This window comes from Stegostoma tigrinum, chromosome 39 (genome assembly GCF_030684315.1).
Source record: "Stegostoma tigrinum isolate sSteTig4 chromosome 39, sSteTig4.hap1, whole genome shotgun sequence".
Taxonomy (NCBI): Eukaryota; Metazoa; Chordata; class Chondrichthyes; order Orectolobiformes; family Stegostomatidae; genus Stegostoma; species Stegostoma tigrinum.
The window spans coordinates 7,008,801-7,024,752 of NC_081392.1; the positions used below are offsets into that span (position 1 = coordinate 7,008,801).

The following is a 15,952-nucleotide window of genomic DNA, read 5'->3' on the forward strand; positions in this document are numbered from 1 at the left end:
ATTCACAATCTAGCCATGCCTGTTGCTGTGAAGGGAGGCAGCAAATTTCATGCTTAATAATTTCAAATAATTGACAGAACAGTGCAATTCAGCATAATCACAATGCTGGCTGGCTGCATGATTAACAGACTGCTGAAGAGAGTGCACAGCCAACACACGTTGCAATTAGCCTCCAGCTTTAAGGTAGGCCGTCCATCTTAAAGAGGTAGACAAACAGGAGGCTGGATGAACACAGCAGGCCAGGCAGCATCTGAAGGAAAGAAGCAGTCAACGTTTCAGGCATTACCCTTCTTTAGGACAGGATGTGGGGTAGGGGGAGCTGCAGATAAAAAGGGGGGAGGGGTGGAGGCAGAGTGGTGGTGATAGGTGGACACTGGTGATAGGTACAACCTGGTTGGTCAATGGAAAGGATGAATCTGGTTGGTGGCTGGAAGGGAGGATCAGAAGGTGGAATGGAAGGGAAACTGGAGGATGGCCGGGAAGGTTATTTGAAACTGGTGAGCTCAGTGTTGAGTCCTCCAGGCTGGAGGGAGCCCAGGCAGAGGAAAATATGTCGATCTTCAAATTTGCGTTCAGAGTCACTGAGATACTGCACGAGGCCGAGGACGTACTTGTCGGAGGGATGGGGAGTTGAAATGGATGATAACTGGGAGGTCAGATTGGCTGTTACAGGCCAGGCAGAAATGCTTGGCAAAACGGTCACCTAGTCTACATTTGGTCTCACCAATATAGAGAAGACCCCATCAGGAGCACTGAATGCAATGGGCTAGGTTGGAGGAGATGCAGGTGAAACTCTGTCTCATGTGGAAGAACTGTTTAGGGCCCTGAACAGAAGTGAGAGAGGTGGTTTGTGGGCAGCTGTTACATCTTTTATGGTTACAGGGAAGGTACTGAGCAGATTGAAGTGGTTGGTGAAGAGTGTGCAGTGAACTAAGCAGTGGTAAAGGGAATGGTCCTTGTGGAAGGCAGACAGGAATGAAGAGTGGAAGATGTTCAGGGTGATAGGGTCTAATTGGCGAAAATGTTTGAGGATGATATGTTGGATCCAGAGGCTGGTGGGCTGGAAAGTGAGGACAAGGGGGACCTTGTATATATTGGGGGGGGGAGGTGGTTAAGAGCTGCAGAGTGAGGAATGGAGGAGGTGCAGTGGAGGGCAGTCTGGATAACAGAGTGGGGAAAACAGCATTTTTTGAAAAAGGCAGGCATCGGGGATGCTTGGAAGTGGAACATCTCCTCATCAGAGCAGATACAATGGAGACAGAGGAATTGGGAAAACAGGATGGAGTTTTTGCAGGATACAAGCCGGGAGGTGGTATAGCCTAGGTAGCTATGGGAGTCTGTGGGTTTACAATAAATGTTGGTCTGTAAACTGTCACCAGAAATGGAAATGGAGCAGTCAAGAAAGGGGAGGGAGGTGTCTGAGACAGACCAAGTGAATTAAAGGGTGATGTGGAAGTCAATGAACTGCTCCAGTTCAGCCTGGGTGCAGGATGCAGCACCAATGCAGTCATCAATGTAATGGCGGAAGTGTTGGACTACCGAACTGGTGTACTTACTGACGAGGGACTGTTCGCCATAACCCACAAACAGGCAGGCATAGGTGGGGCCCATGCGAGTGTCCATGGCAACCCCCTGGATTTGGAGAGAGTGGGAAGAATTTAAGGAAAAGTTATTGATGGTGAGCCTTTGATGGTACTTCTCGCATTTCTACCACCTAGAAGGACAAGGGAATAGATATATTAGAACACTAACACATGCAAATCCCCCTGCAAACCACACACCAACCTGATTTGAACTACATATCTGTTCCTTCACTTCACTGGGTCAAAATCTGGAACTTCCCTGCGACAGCGTTGTGAGTGTACCTCTAGGCCAAGGACTCCAGAGGTTCAAGATGCATCTCACCTTGTAAACAGCAATTAGGGATGGGCAATAAATGCTAGCCTAATCAGCAGTACTCATATCTCATGAATGAATTAAAAAATGTGAAGCACTGAATTGCAGGAAACTCTTACTGTCTGCTTCTGAAGTGAGTGAGAACAGGTAATCGTGGAGGCCTAAGAGAAATCTAACCCGAGGTTCTGGCAGCAGTGGTGGAGAAAGTTTAATGGGTGGTCAAGCTAAGTAAATGAATCTTTATATGGCATCTCCTAGCTGCCACTCTACCGGTTCAATGCATAGCCTAATGCAGCAAGCTCTGATCATTCACCCATCTGCTGCCTTGGCACTCAGGGCTCATCCAGAATATCCAGATAGTCTACCATACCCTTCCACATGTATTAGAGATGCAACTATCCATCTCTTGCCGCCTCTACAATCCTCCAGCTACTCTGCTATGGCAGTCACATTACTCAAACGTGCGCAGCACACTCACCAATATTCATCTCTCTTTCTTGCAGGACAAGGTGATACTCAATAGAAGGTAACAGATCAGAACAAACAGAAAGCAAAAGCACCTGTATTTCCTGAGCTCCATGAAAGAGATGGTTTTCCTCAAATGGGTCATAGCTTCTGAAGTTACTAAGCGCATTGAGGATATTGGTATGTTCCCTCTTTAAACCTCTTCTCAACAGCCAGCAACTATTACCTGGCAAGATATGAAAGCTGCAGATAGTGTCACCAGAGGCCTCTTATTTTTCATCACCCCTAAACTTGCCCAGACGCAGCAGTTCCAGGTGAAGGAAGGAAGAACTACACAACTGACAAAGCAGTACCATCACTTGATCAGACACTGCTAGTTACCAGCTCAGATATCGACCATGCACATAAGATTAAAGGCCATGAAAATTTCTCCCCACTAGAGACAGACAATTGGTTTTGTAAATCTTGAGAGTAACCACTGCACAAGTATAGTTTACAATGATGTATGATGACAGCTGGTACAGGAATTGAACCCATGGCATTGTCTTTATTCTGCGCCACCACTCATCGAGCCAACTGAGCTTGCCAACACCCCCTGCCCAATACTTTTAAAATTAGCATGAAGTTGGGATCAGCGTGTTATGTGTCATCAGGCATGAGTTCAGAAGATTCAGTTAGAACCTCAATGGGTAAGGATTACATGACAATAATGACAGCCACTGGCAACAAAATGATTGGCAGGTCTGCCTGACAACCTTCTATCTCCGTCAGGTACCACGGAGGAGTCCCACTCCAAGCTTCAAAAGGGCATCAGGCAATTTGCTCTCTCTGCCACAGACTTCTCCATCTTTCTGTTATGCTGCTGGGTTAAAGGCACAATAGCTCCAGCTCCAAACCTGGTGCTACTTTTGTACGAACAAATCAACTACTCCGTGTCCAGATTCTGAGGTTGCAACAACATTCCTGATCAAATCCAGAAATTCAGCACAACACTTACAACAGACATGCCAGAGCATTTTCTGACACTTGGTAGAAGTTGTTTTAAAAAATGTCTTGCATGTATGTTTGATGATTATTCAGTAAGAATACTGTAGGGCCCATCCTGCATTGTTCTTCTGTGGGTCCTCCACAAATTAATTGAATGGATGTGTAAGGGCTTCACATTAGCCAACAGGATGCATTCTGTGCCTTCTAGTGCTCACAGGTGTGATAAACAGTATATCATTTACATATATATAACCACAAACAGGCAGTCATAGCTGGGCCCATGCGAGTTAGGGATGGGCAATAAATGCTAGCCACTCAGCAGTATTCACATCACAGGTGTGATAAACAGTATATCATTTACATATATATAGATAAATGTAACTTTTGGAATTCAGATTTTGAATTAGCAGCAGTTAGTTACTTCTAAAATGTTTTCTTTAAAAAAAAGACTAAACAGCCCTTCTAGACTGATAACAGAATCCAATTTTTTTTTAATCAGAGAACAGATGACTGTATATCCCTGTGGTATGAATGGGAAGATGTTTGTACTGTTGGGTTTATGGGCAGGTCGTGTAACATTTAAAGACTTTAGCTTTGCTTTCACTTCAGAAGCATCTGGATAGAGCAATTTTTAAAATTCAGTCCCTTTTAAATCTTCCCCATCTCATCTTAAACCTATGCCCTCTGGTTTCAGATTCCCCCAACCTGGAGAAAAAACCTTGGCTATTCAGCCTATTCACACCCCTTACAAACCTCTATAACGTCATCTCTCAGCCTCCAGGGAAAATAGCTCCAGCCTATTCGGCCTCTCCCTATAGCTCAAACACTTTAGCCCTGGCAACATCTTTGTTATTCTTTTCTGAACCCTTTCAAGTTTCACAACATCTTTCCAGGAGACCAGAAATGAATGCAGTATTCCAAAAGTGGCCTAACTAATATCCTGTGAAGCCGCAACATGACCTCCCAACTCCTATTCTCAATGCACTGACCAATAAAGACAAGCGTACCGAATGACTTCTTCACTATCCTGTCTCCCTGCAACTCCAACCTGCAGTCCAAGGTCCCTTTGTTTGGCAACACTCCCCAAAGCCCTTACCATTAAGTGTATAAGTCCCACTCTGATTTGCCTTTCCAAAATGCTGTACCTCATATTTATCTAAATTAAACTCCACCATTTGACAGCTTTTTGTTCACTTACTGAACCTATCTATATTTTTGCAACCTTCTTATGTTGTCTTCGCAATTTACTTTCCTACCGATCTTTGCGTCTTCAGCAAATTTGGCAACCACACCTTTGGGGACTTCATCCAGATGATTTACAATAATTTTTAAAAGATTGAAATACCAGTTCTGATCTTTCTGGTATACTACATGTTACATCTTGTCAACCAGAAATAGACCCACTTACGCCTACTATATGTTTTCTATTAGCTAGCCAATCTCCAGCCCATCTGAGTATGTAACCCCTACAACATGAATTTTTATTTATTGCAATTACCTCTGATATAGCATTTTATCAAATGTCTTCTGGATATCTAAGTACAGTGTATCCACAGGTACCCCTTTATCCACAACATAACATACATCCTTAAATAACTCAAAGAAATTGGTTAAATGTTATTTCTCCTTCATAAAACAATATTTAGTCTATCTAATAATCTGAATATCTCTACGCCCGCTGCTATAATGTCTTTAAAAATAGCTTCTAATATCATTCCCATGGCAAACATTAAGCCTGTTTTCTGGGTTTTTTTGAGTGAAGGAGTTATACTCACTATTTTCTAATCTAAAGGAATTAGATGGGTGGCACAGTGGTTAGGTCTGCTGCCTCACAGCACTAGTGATCCGGTTTCAATTCCATCCTCAGGCAATGGTCTGCATGGAGTGTACACATTCTCCCTGTATCTGAGTGAGTTTCCTCCAGCTGCTTTGGTTTCCTCCCACAGTTCAAAGATATGCAGGTAGGTGGATTGGCCATGGGAAATTGCCCATAGAGTCCAGGGATGGGTAGGCTCAGCGATTAGCCATGGGAAACGCAGGGTTACAAGGATAGGATAAGACTGGGTGGAATGCTCGTCAGCAGGTCAGTGTGGACTCGATAGGTGAATTGTCCACTTCCACCCTGTAGGAATCTGTGGAATCTTCCCTAAATTGAGAGATTTTGGGAAAATTCAAACAAAAACATCCAATGCCTCACTAGAGATAATGGGAACTGCAGATGCTGGAGAATCCAAGATAATAAAATGTGAGGCTGGATGAACACAGCAGGCCAAGCAGCATCTCAGGAGCACAAAAGCTGACGTTTCAGGCCGAGACCCTTCATCAGAGAGGGGGATGGGGAGAGGGAACTGGAATAAATAGGGAGAGAGGGGGAGGCGGACCGAAGATGGAGGGAAAAGAAGACAGGTGGAGAGAGTATAGGTGGGGAGGTAGGGAGGGGATAGGTCAGTCCAGGGAAGACGGACAGGTCAAGGAGGTGGGATGAGGTTAGTAGGTAGATGGGGGTGCGGCTTGGGGTGGGAGGAAGGGATGGGTGAGAGGAAGAACCGGTTAGGGAGGCAGAGACAGGTTGGACTGGTTTTGGGATGCAGTGGGTGGAGGGGAAGAGCTGGGCTGGTTGTGTGGTGCAGTGGGGGGAGGGGACGAACTGGGCTGGTTTTGGGATGCGGTGGGGGAAGGGGAGATTTTGAAACTGGTGAAGTCCACATTGATACCATTAGGCTGCAGGGTTCCCAGGCGGAATATGAGTTGCTGTTCCTGCAACCTTCGGGTGGCATCATTGTGGCACTGCAGGAGGCCCATGATGGACATGTTGTCTAAAGAATGGGAGGGGGAGTGGAAATGGTTTGCGACTGGGAGGTGCAGTTGTTTGTTGAGAACTGAGCGGAGGTGTTCTGCAAAGCGGTCCCCAAGCCTCCACTTGGTTTCCCCAATGTAGAGGAAGCCACACCGGGTACAGTGGATGCAGTATACCACATTGGCAGATGTGCAGGTGAACCTCTGCTTAATGTGGAATGTCATCTTGGGGCCTGGGATAGGGGTGAGGGAGGAGGTATGGGGGCAAGTGTAGCATTTCCTGCGGTTGCAGGGGAAGGTGCCAGGTGTGGTGGGGTTGGAGGGCAGTGTGGAGCGAACAAGGGAGTCACGGAGAGAGTGGTCTCTCCGGAAAGCAGACAGGGGTGGGGATGGAAAAATGTCTTGGGTGGTGGGGTCGGAGCCTCACTAGTCACTTATTTGAATAAAATCCCTCCAGACCCAGGATTTCTCACTTTGCAGCTCCAACAATTTGCTCAGTACCACTTCCCTGGTTGTCATAATGTTCTTGATTCCTCTCTCACTTTTGTATCATGATTTTTAACTAGGGTGTCACTTGTCTCCACTATAGTGATAAGAGGTAAAAACTATGTGCTAAATACATCTGCCAACTTCTTATTTTCCATTATTCTCTGCTCAGGCTTTCTATGAGACTAATGCTTACTCTGTTAATTATTTTGTTTTAAATGCCTAAAGAAACTCTTATTATCAGATTTTATATTTCTAGCTAGTTTTCTCTTGTATTTTAATTCAATCCTCCCTATTACTCTTTTAGTCATTATTTACTTTCTTATATTCAATCCAATTTTCTGTCACCTGTCTTTCTGCAATCATGTGGATTTTGTTTGAGTTTGATATTATCCTTAATTTTGTTTTAGGTAGACCACAGAAAGTGGGTCCTTTGCTTTGATTTTTCTTTCACATTGGCCGAAATCTATTCTGTATATTCTGACATAGCTTCCAAAATGTCTGCCTCTACATCTCAAGTGGCCTATTTCTTAACCTAATTTGCCTGTTGACTTTAACTAGCTCTGCCGTCATGCCTTCATATCTGCCCTTATTTAAGTTTAAAACCCTAGTTAGATAACCCACTGTTATTCCCCTCAAGCTGAATGTCAAACTAAATCATGATATGACCAGTGCTTCCTAGGGTACTTTCATTATGAGTTTATTAATTAATCCTATCCTGTTGCACATTATCATCTGCAGAATTGGCCTCCTCTAAGAAATTATACTGAAAACATTCCATAAACTTTTCATCTGGTTTACATTGGACTATAATATTTTTCTAGTCTATATGCTGATTAAATACTTCACGATTATCACTGCTAACACAGTGTGGAGCTGTGGGAACAGAGCAGGCCAGGCAGCATCAGAGGAGCAGGAAAGCTAATGTTTCCGGTCGGGACCCTTCTAAAGAAAATGGGTTCCAACCTGAAACATCAGCTTTCCTGCTCCTCTGATGCTGTCTGATCTGTTGTGTTCCTCCAGCTCCACACTGTGTTATCTCTGACTCCAGCATCGGCAGTTCTTACTATCTCTGAATGATTATCACTGTACCATTTTGACAATCTCCCATTACTTCTTCCTTTACACTCTATCCTAACGTGGTTATTTTCAGCAGTCTGTACATCAGTGCCATAAGTAGATACTTGCTGGGATAGGATTCTTCTTAAACTATTTCTGCGTCTTGGCTTCCTGTACACAGGTCAACCATCTCTGTTGTGCTTGTATCATCATTAATTAAGAAAGCCAATGCTCCGACTGTTTCTAGCTTTAAGTTCTTTCAAAATGTCATGTACCCTTCAATTTCAGATTCTAATTAAAGTGAACCTGCAACGATGTCTCTGTAATAGCTATCAGATTACTTATTCATTTCTATTTATACATTCGATTCATTTTTTCAAATTGCATGTGCATTCAGATACAGAGCCATTGGTATTGCCCTTTTATCATCATTTTAGTAACCTCAAGCCACATCTGTTTATTTACACTTAGGTTTTTACTCTCTATGCCTTCCTGGTATGATCTATTTATCATTTCCCATACAAGTACCTTTCTCCCCTGCTTTATCCATGATTCTTGGCACATTCAGTTTATTTAGCAATTGTGGAATTACATCTAATGCTGGACACAACGTTAATAGTTTTGCGAGCACAGACTGGGTTGCCCGCAGTCAGTACCTTGCTTGTTATGAACATCTGAAGGGATATGTTATTTGATATGATTGGCCATTCTTTAGTATATATGCCTACATACTTAGCATCACTCAGCACTGAATTTCATACACCATATCGTTAATTTGTGTGATAGGCAGAATGTCTTTTTGCAGTGACAGCAGAATACTGTTAGTGGAGAACGCCACTCATGTTGCATTGCTTCGTATAAAAGTAAAGATAAAGGTGCCACAGTCCTACTAGACCGTAGGACGGCTCTCTCATTATACAGCTGACTGGTGGTACTTTAACCTGAGAGTCACCACATACACCTCAAGTGAGGGGAGTCCTTTGTGGTAATCTCAATTGAACCCAAGCTGTTGACAACATGCTGGTTCAGAAACCAGCTGTCCAACAAACTGAGGTAATCCAGCAAAGAGAGCATTTGTTGCACATCCCTAAACACCCCTGAACGGATTGACTGTCTTGGTCATTTCAGAAGGGAGCTAAGATTCAACCACATTGCTCTGGGACTGGAGTCACAACAGGCTGGAAGGTTTTCTTCTCTTAAGTATTTAATAAACCAAATGTGTTTTTACGACAACCAACAATGGTTACATGGTCACCTGCTAGTATTCACCCAGAGATGGGCAGGTCAGTCACCACAAAGGATGTCCAAAATGGAGTCCAGAGAGATGGGGATGTGGGGACGGAGAGGTCTTTGTCAATGGGACTCACTGCCAGATCTGAAAGAACTAATCTGAAAGCCACCCATGTGTCTTTGCCTCTCACCTCATCCCTGACAAAACTAGCCCCATACCTAGCATACACAGCCATTCTCACTATCACTTTGGCACGAACCCCAACCACCACACTCACCCTCGACCTCAGCTTCCTTATTGATCCTGTGACTTTGGGAGATGCATTCGTGTCAGCTGCCACATCCCTTGTGGTGCTGCCAAATTGAAGAGCAGCCGGCCTCTGGAACTTTATTAGTAAGCCTTCCTATTGGAGTTGATGTGGAGCTCTAAATGGCTCACCAGCTAGTGGGCAACAGCCCTGTTCCCAGAATAAATTAAGGATCTGTTAACAGTTTTCAATATTAAATATTTTGGAAGCTTCACCAGTAATGGGGTGTTAAGGTATCAGCTTTAGCACAGTCTGCATTATTTTCTTCCGGTAATTCAGAAGGTTATAGATTTAAGCTCTTTTCCAGTGACTTGGGTGCAAAATCTAACCCAGTTGTCCCAACACAGTATTACAGACTGCTGTTAAATCAGCAGTGCCATTTTTCAAACTGAGGGCTAAACGAAAGCTTGTACACTTCCACAGACAAATATAACATGTTCCATTGAGCTGTTTCAAAGAAAAACAGGGATATTGCTGTGGCTAATACTTAGCAAAGCCGACACCAAGAAACCAGATGATCTGGTCACCATTTGATTGTGGGATCTGCTGCATGCATATTGTCTATTGCATCTCCTTCATTACAAATAAACAACACTTCAAAAGTATTTTTCTAGCTGCAGACTGCTTTGGAAAAATCCTGAGTTTTTTTTTCTCTTAAATATATTTAAATGAGAATACTAACAGGTTATCATGTAACCATTAGTCCCAAGACTAATATTCTCATTAGCTTCAAGTGTAATTAACAGTGGCAATAATCAGCTAATTGGGAGCACAGGAGATGCTGGCAGAAGGACTTTAATATATGCAGCCTGAAGAAAGTACAAAGTGATGGTTATGCCTACAGGAAGTAACAAGGTCCAAGGCATTTTACAGCCAATGAAATGCCTTAGATAGCACAGTCGCTGCTGGATTGTAAGGAATAAAACTGCAACACAAGAAGTATAATGAAAGACCACATAATTATTTTTTGGTCATGTTGGACAAAAAATAAATATTGGCTCAGACACAAGGGAATGCTTCCCCTACTCTTCTCCATAATCCTTTTTTGATTCTCTCTCATTGCTCAGTGACAGACCAATCATGTGCTTATGTCTGTTTCGATGGGTAGTTTTTCCCTGGTACAGACACCAGAAGTGGTAGCTTGCGAAACACCACCTATATCAGAGGAGCTGACTAGGACACTCTCCTGCTTTTACTGCTTGTCCAAATGTGTTGGAAGGGTTTTTGGCTTGATAATCAATCTTTTTGGCACATTCTGAACATTCTTTCCATGGTCATTACATTCCGTGCGTGGGACTCAAAGCCATAGCCTCTGACTCAGAGGTAGGGATGCTACCCACTGCACAAGATCTCCCTTTCTTCTTCATAAAAGTGCCATGGAATGTTCTATTTTATGTAAAAGGCAGTAGCTTGTTTCAACACCTTATCTAAAAGGCATAACCTTCACAACACTGTGCTTAGTGGAGAAAGGATTATCTTTCATAAAGGACGTTAGTGAACCAAATGGGTTTTTACAACAATTTATGTTATTTATGATAGTCATTAGTACTAAGATTTTGCTTTCCAGATTGTTTTGTGTTTAAGTTCAATAGCAACCCTGATAAGGTTTGAACTCATGCTCTCAATGCAATCGTCTGGAGTGCTCAGCGGATGACATCACACTTTGCCATCATCTCTTTGTAATTTTAACTCAAAATACTGTGGAGAGAGTTACCAGGTCCCACAGCAAATTTGGCAGTTGAACACTCACAAGTACAAGACTGTACTGGAAAATAAATTTTACATTCCAAAGTCAAACAGTACAGGCTTCGTTAGTACAGTACAAGATCGTTAATGAGTTTAAAGGGGCCATTAATTGGTGACAAGCACATTTCACATTTCCCTGCCCTATTCCGTCTTCCACTGACTGTTTGAAAATTCAAGACTATCTCAGATGTCAAGATCCCTGTGTAATCTCCAGGACCATAATTTCCAAACCTTCCCAAACCAAGTTATGGTCCCTTGGCTCTTGGTAAAATATTTGTTGTTGTATTAAAGAAATGGAAAACAACATAGGTTGGAAGAGAGTTAAGAATTTGTGCCATTCTGTACACAGACACACAATAAATCATCGCAAATAAAATACTCGTCACAATATTTGGATTACAATAATACAGCATCTGTAATTTATAATGTAGGTGCTTTCTGTTCCTTCAGCTATAATTTAAAATGAAGGAAAATTGCTTCTCCAATCCATAATTTAAAACTGGGAGTGCTTCACTCCTACTGTAATTCATTCCTTCAGGGTCGGCTATTACACTATGTATCATAAAACCTGACACAACTCTGAATTTCTGTCATTACCAGAGACAGTGCCAGGCTATTTATGTAAGCAATGAATTCTGCTACTGGGTTTAATTGGTAATTCTGATCCACACGTGCCATACATCAGATATACAGCTGCTGATTTCCTATGAATCTCCCTTTTTTTGGGAGGAATTCCCTGTCCTGGCCAAGGTTGTACAGCAAGCATTTATCTAGCACCTGGTACATTTGGAGGACTTTCTAAAGTGCTTCACTGCCAATGAATTACTTTTACAGTACAGTATATTCTTTGTTGTTCTGTAGCCAAACGTCGCAGCCAGATTACATAAAACACATTCTAACATTCAGTACAAACAATCAACTCACCTGTTTTGAGTTGGGGGAATCAAAATACTAGAAGAACCAGCTGCTCATCATCATATAGAACAATGAAACCTATGATATTTATCTGTGGAGTGAAATTGTGCCTCAAATTTATATCTCATCCAAAAGTAGGCTAGAAAAGCTGAATGACTTCCGGATCCATTCCTAAGTCCATGAGAGACACCTCCTCCGAGTTTGCAGCACTACCTCAATACTGAACAAGATTGTTTCTTAAACTATATGATCAAGACCGAAAGTGGAACGCAAATCTAAAAGCTTCTTTTAAACAAAACAAGCCATCTCTCAACATTGGTCTCACTGCTTCCATTCACATCCCACTTGGCATTGCAGTGTTTGGGAAGTAAAATAAAAGCCAAAACTGCTGTGACTCAGTGGGTGACTGTCTGTGAGCTGCAGGATTGAGGTTTCTAACCCCAGTCCAGACACATGAATACAAAATCGGGGCTGGCACTCCCAGCAGAACACTGATGGAGTGCGCGACACACTGACAGATATTGGGGAAGACATGAAAGTAGAGCTGCCTCTGCTGAATTGATTGATGTATAAGAACTTATGCATCTGCTGGAATAAGAAAGGAATAGTTCTCCCTGGAGATCCCTAATCAATATCTGCCACTCAACCTGCCTCATTCAGATTGTATGGTCATTATCACTTTTGGGACTCCTGCTGTGTGCAATTTGGCAGCTGTGTTTTCCTACATTACAGCAGTTCAGAAGTAATTTATCAGCTGCAAAATGCTTTGGGATATTGTGTGAGCCTGAAATATGGATTATAAGAGCAAGTCCTTCTTTTTAAAAGCAAATGAAGAAAAAGAAAACAGTTTGTGCAAAACCAACCTCAGTTGACAGTGTGTGAATCACATAACAACATAGAAAATAGCAATCGTTCACATGATTGAAGAAAATGCCAGTCTTTATTTTGAACCTTGGCCAGGTTTGAATATTTTACATGCAGCCAAACAGTACTGGGAAAAGAGCCATTAAACTTTATGATTCAATCTCATCCTTACTTATCCTCAAAGGTTATTATCATTAGAGCAAAATAAGTCATTGTGAGCTGTAGGGGTTCCTGCAGATGCTTAATCATCTCTTCTGCTCCCTAGCCCAGCAGTCCTGACATCTAAATGCCAATTCTTACCCTTATGTTGCATCTTCTTGTGTTAAGTTCATCACTTCCTGTTGCTTTTTATCCCTCCAATTTATTTTCCAATAGGTTGTCTTATCTTTGATGTTTACCAAAAAGCAGCCACCATATATCAGATGAGCTGGGGGATGGAGGGAGGATTTATTCAGGGAGGCAATGACCCAGTGGCGTTATCGCTGGACTATTAATCCAAAACCCAGATAACATTTTGGGGACACAGGTTCAAATCTAGCCACAGCAGATGGTGGAATTTGAATTCAATACATATCTGGAATTAAGAATCTAATGACAACCATGAATTGATTGTTGGGAAAAAACAATTTAGTTCGCTAATGTCCTTTAGGGAAGGAAACTGCCATCCTTACCTGTCTAGCCTACATGTGACTCCCAGACCCACAGCAATGTGATTGATTCTTCACTGCCCTCTGGACAATTACAGATGAGCGACAAACACTGCCTAGCCAGTGACACCCTCATCCCATGAATGAATCAAGTAAAAGAATCTATTTATGCTGGATATTTCATTTGTCTGGGTAATATTACAAGGTTTACCGTCTAACAGTGAGAAAGATATACCAAACATGGCACAAATTTGGGGGTTACGCTAAAGAAAATGTGTTAAATGGCAGCCCTTAATGATTGAAAGCAGGGGTTGGGCTGTGAGATATTCAGCAGTAACAAGTTATATTATCCTGTGCACTGTGGCTGACTTCACCTTTAGTCCATCTCCTGTAACAGTTCACGATTAAGAAAGTCACAGTGACATCCTCTGTGACAATGGTATACCGTCCCACCTCATCCTTATCTGAAACTTTTGAAACATCCATTTTTGTCCAGCTGAGTAGCACTGCCCTTGCATGGTTCCATTTTTACCTGTCCAATGACTCTTAGAGAATCTCCTACACCAGCTTCTCTTCCCATGTTTGAATCATTGGTGGTATTTTAGCACAGTCCCCTCTCACCAGCTGGTTTATTTGGAGGCAGACAACTTGACCTCCGGTCTCTGGATCCCAAACAGTCTTGACAAACTGGATGAGTAGATGTTTCCTCTTGTGAGTGAGCTCCTAACTAGGGGCACTGTAATAAAATTAAATCTAATAATTAAATTTAAAATTAGGTATCTCCCATTTAGAACAGAGATGAGGACTTTTTTTTCTCTCAGAGAGTTCTGCGCCTTTGGAAGTCTCTGCCTCAGAAGCCTGTGGAGGCAATCATGCATTGTTTTAAGGCAGGGTAGATAGATTCTTGTCAGGCAACAGAATTAAAACTTAAAGGGGGTGGATAGGAATTTCATTTTTTATTCTTCATGTAAACTAGGTGTCTGTAGCCAGCGTTTATTGCCCATCCCTGATTCCCCATGAGAAGGTGGTAAGCTGCCTTCTTGAGCCACTGCATTTGGTGTAGGTACACTTACAATACTATCAGGGAGACAGTTCAAAGAACCTTGGCCAGCAAAATAGCAGGAATGGCAATTTATTTCCAAGTCTGGACAACAAATGGCTTTGATGGGAACTTGCAAGTGATGATGGTCCCATGTATGTGCTGCCCTTGTCCTTCTAGATAGTAGTGGTTATGGATTTGGAAGAGAGTATTTAAGGAGTCGGGGTGAGTATCTGTAGTGAATTTTGTAGATGGTGCACACTGCCATTACTGTGCATTTTTGGTAGAAGAATGAATGCTTGTGAATGTGGTGCCAATCAAGTTGGCTGCTTGCTCCTGCATGGTTTGAAGCCTCTTGTAGTGTTTTTAGATTTGCACTCATTCAGGCAAGTGGGGTGTATTCCATCACACCTCTGACTTGCGCTTGAAGATGGTGAGCAGACTTTGGGAAGTCAGGCGAATTACCCACTGCAGAATTCCTAGCCTCTGACCTGCTTTCATAGCCATATAATTTACATGATTAGTCCAGTTCAGTTTCTAGTCATTAGTAAGGACGTTGATCTGAGGATGTTGATAGCAGCGATGATACTATTGAATGTCAAGGGTCAATGGTTAGATTTTCTTTTGTCGGAGACTATCATTGCCTACTTATGCAGCAAGAGTGTTACTTGCCAGTTCTTGCCAGCCCAAACCTGCATAGTGTCCAGGTCTTGCTGCATTTCAACTGTTTCAGTGGAATTCCAAACGCAAACAGATCAGCCAAGTTCATATTGAATGGTGTAGCAGGTTTGAGGGGAAAAAGACCTAATTCCACTCCTAGTCCCTTCAATGATACATGTATACCCCTCCACACTATCTCTAGCGACCCCTATCCCTCTCCAACCCAGAGCCTCAGACTTAGCTCTAAGCATGGCCGCCAAGTAGCTTCTCTTCAGGGCCGCTTGTAGTCCCAGCAGTGGCCACTACTGAGTTCTGGTATTATAGGGTTGACTCAATTGCTGGACAAGCAGTGCAAAGGACTTCCTTCCCTGAAGGGCCAAGTCCCACAATTACCCCAATAAGGTCGCTGCACTTGATCACTGCAGGGCACCCTTCTTTTGTTGAAACAATATGACCCCACCGCTCTGTACAATTCAGATCGTTATCCAAGGAGTTCCCCAAGGATCTATCCTTGACCTCTAATTTCTTATCTATATGCTGCCCCACTGTGACATCACCCAAAGAAGCAACTTTTCCCAATCATTGCTGTGACGATACCTAGCACTTTGTCACCACCAAGCCCTATCATAGCACAAACAGCACGAGAGTTCCCTCTAAGATAACAAAGTGTGGGGCTGGATGAACACAGCAGGCTAAGCAGCATCTTAGGAGCACAAAAGCTGACGTTTCAGGCCTAGACCCTTCATCAGAAAAGGGGGATGGGGAGAGGATTCTGAAATAAATAGGGAGAGAGGGGGAGGCGGACTGAAGATGGATAGAGGAGAAGATAGGTGGAGAGAAGAGTATAGGTAGGG

At 42.8% G+C, this 15,952-nt stretch overlaps 1 protein-coding gene across 7 annotated transcripts in view; it reads right to left on the bottom strand.

The window, feature by feature from the left end:
• The window catches only part of LOC125447648 (sodium/calcium exchanger 3-like), a 349,017-nt gene that overhangs the window by 65,752 nt on the left and 267,313 nt on the right, over window positions 1–15,952 (bottom strand). The window contains exon 1 of one of the 7 annotated variants that reach the window (XM_059641027.1): window positions 11,898–11,916. The exons of the other annotated variants lie outside the window; for them this stretch is intronic. The gene's annotated coding sequence lies outside the window, so the exon portion shown is untranslated. Of the gene's footprint in view, window positions 1–11,897; window positions 11,917–15,952 lie in introns of those variants that run through there. 7 annotated transcript variants of the gene reach the window in all.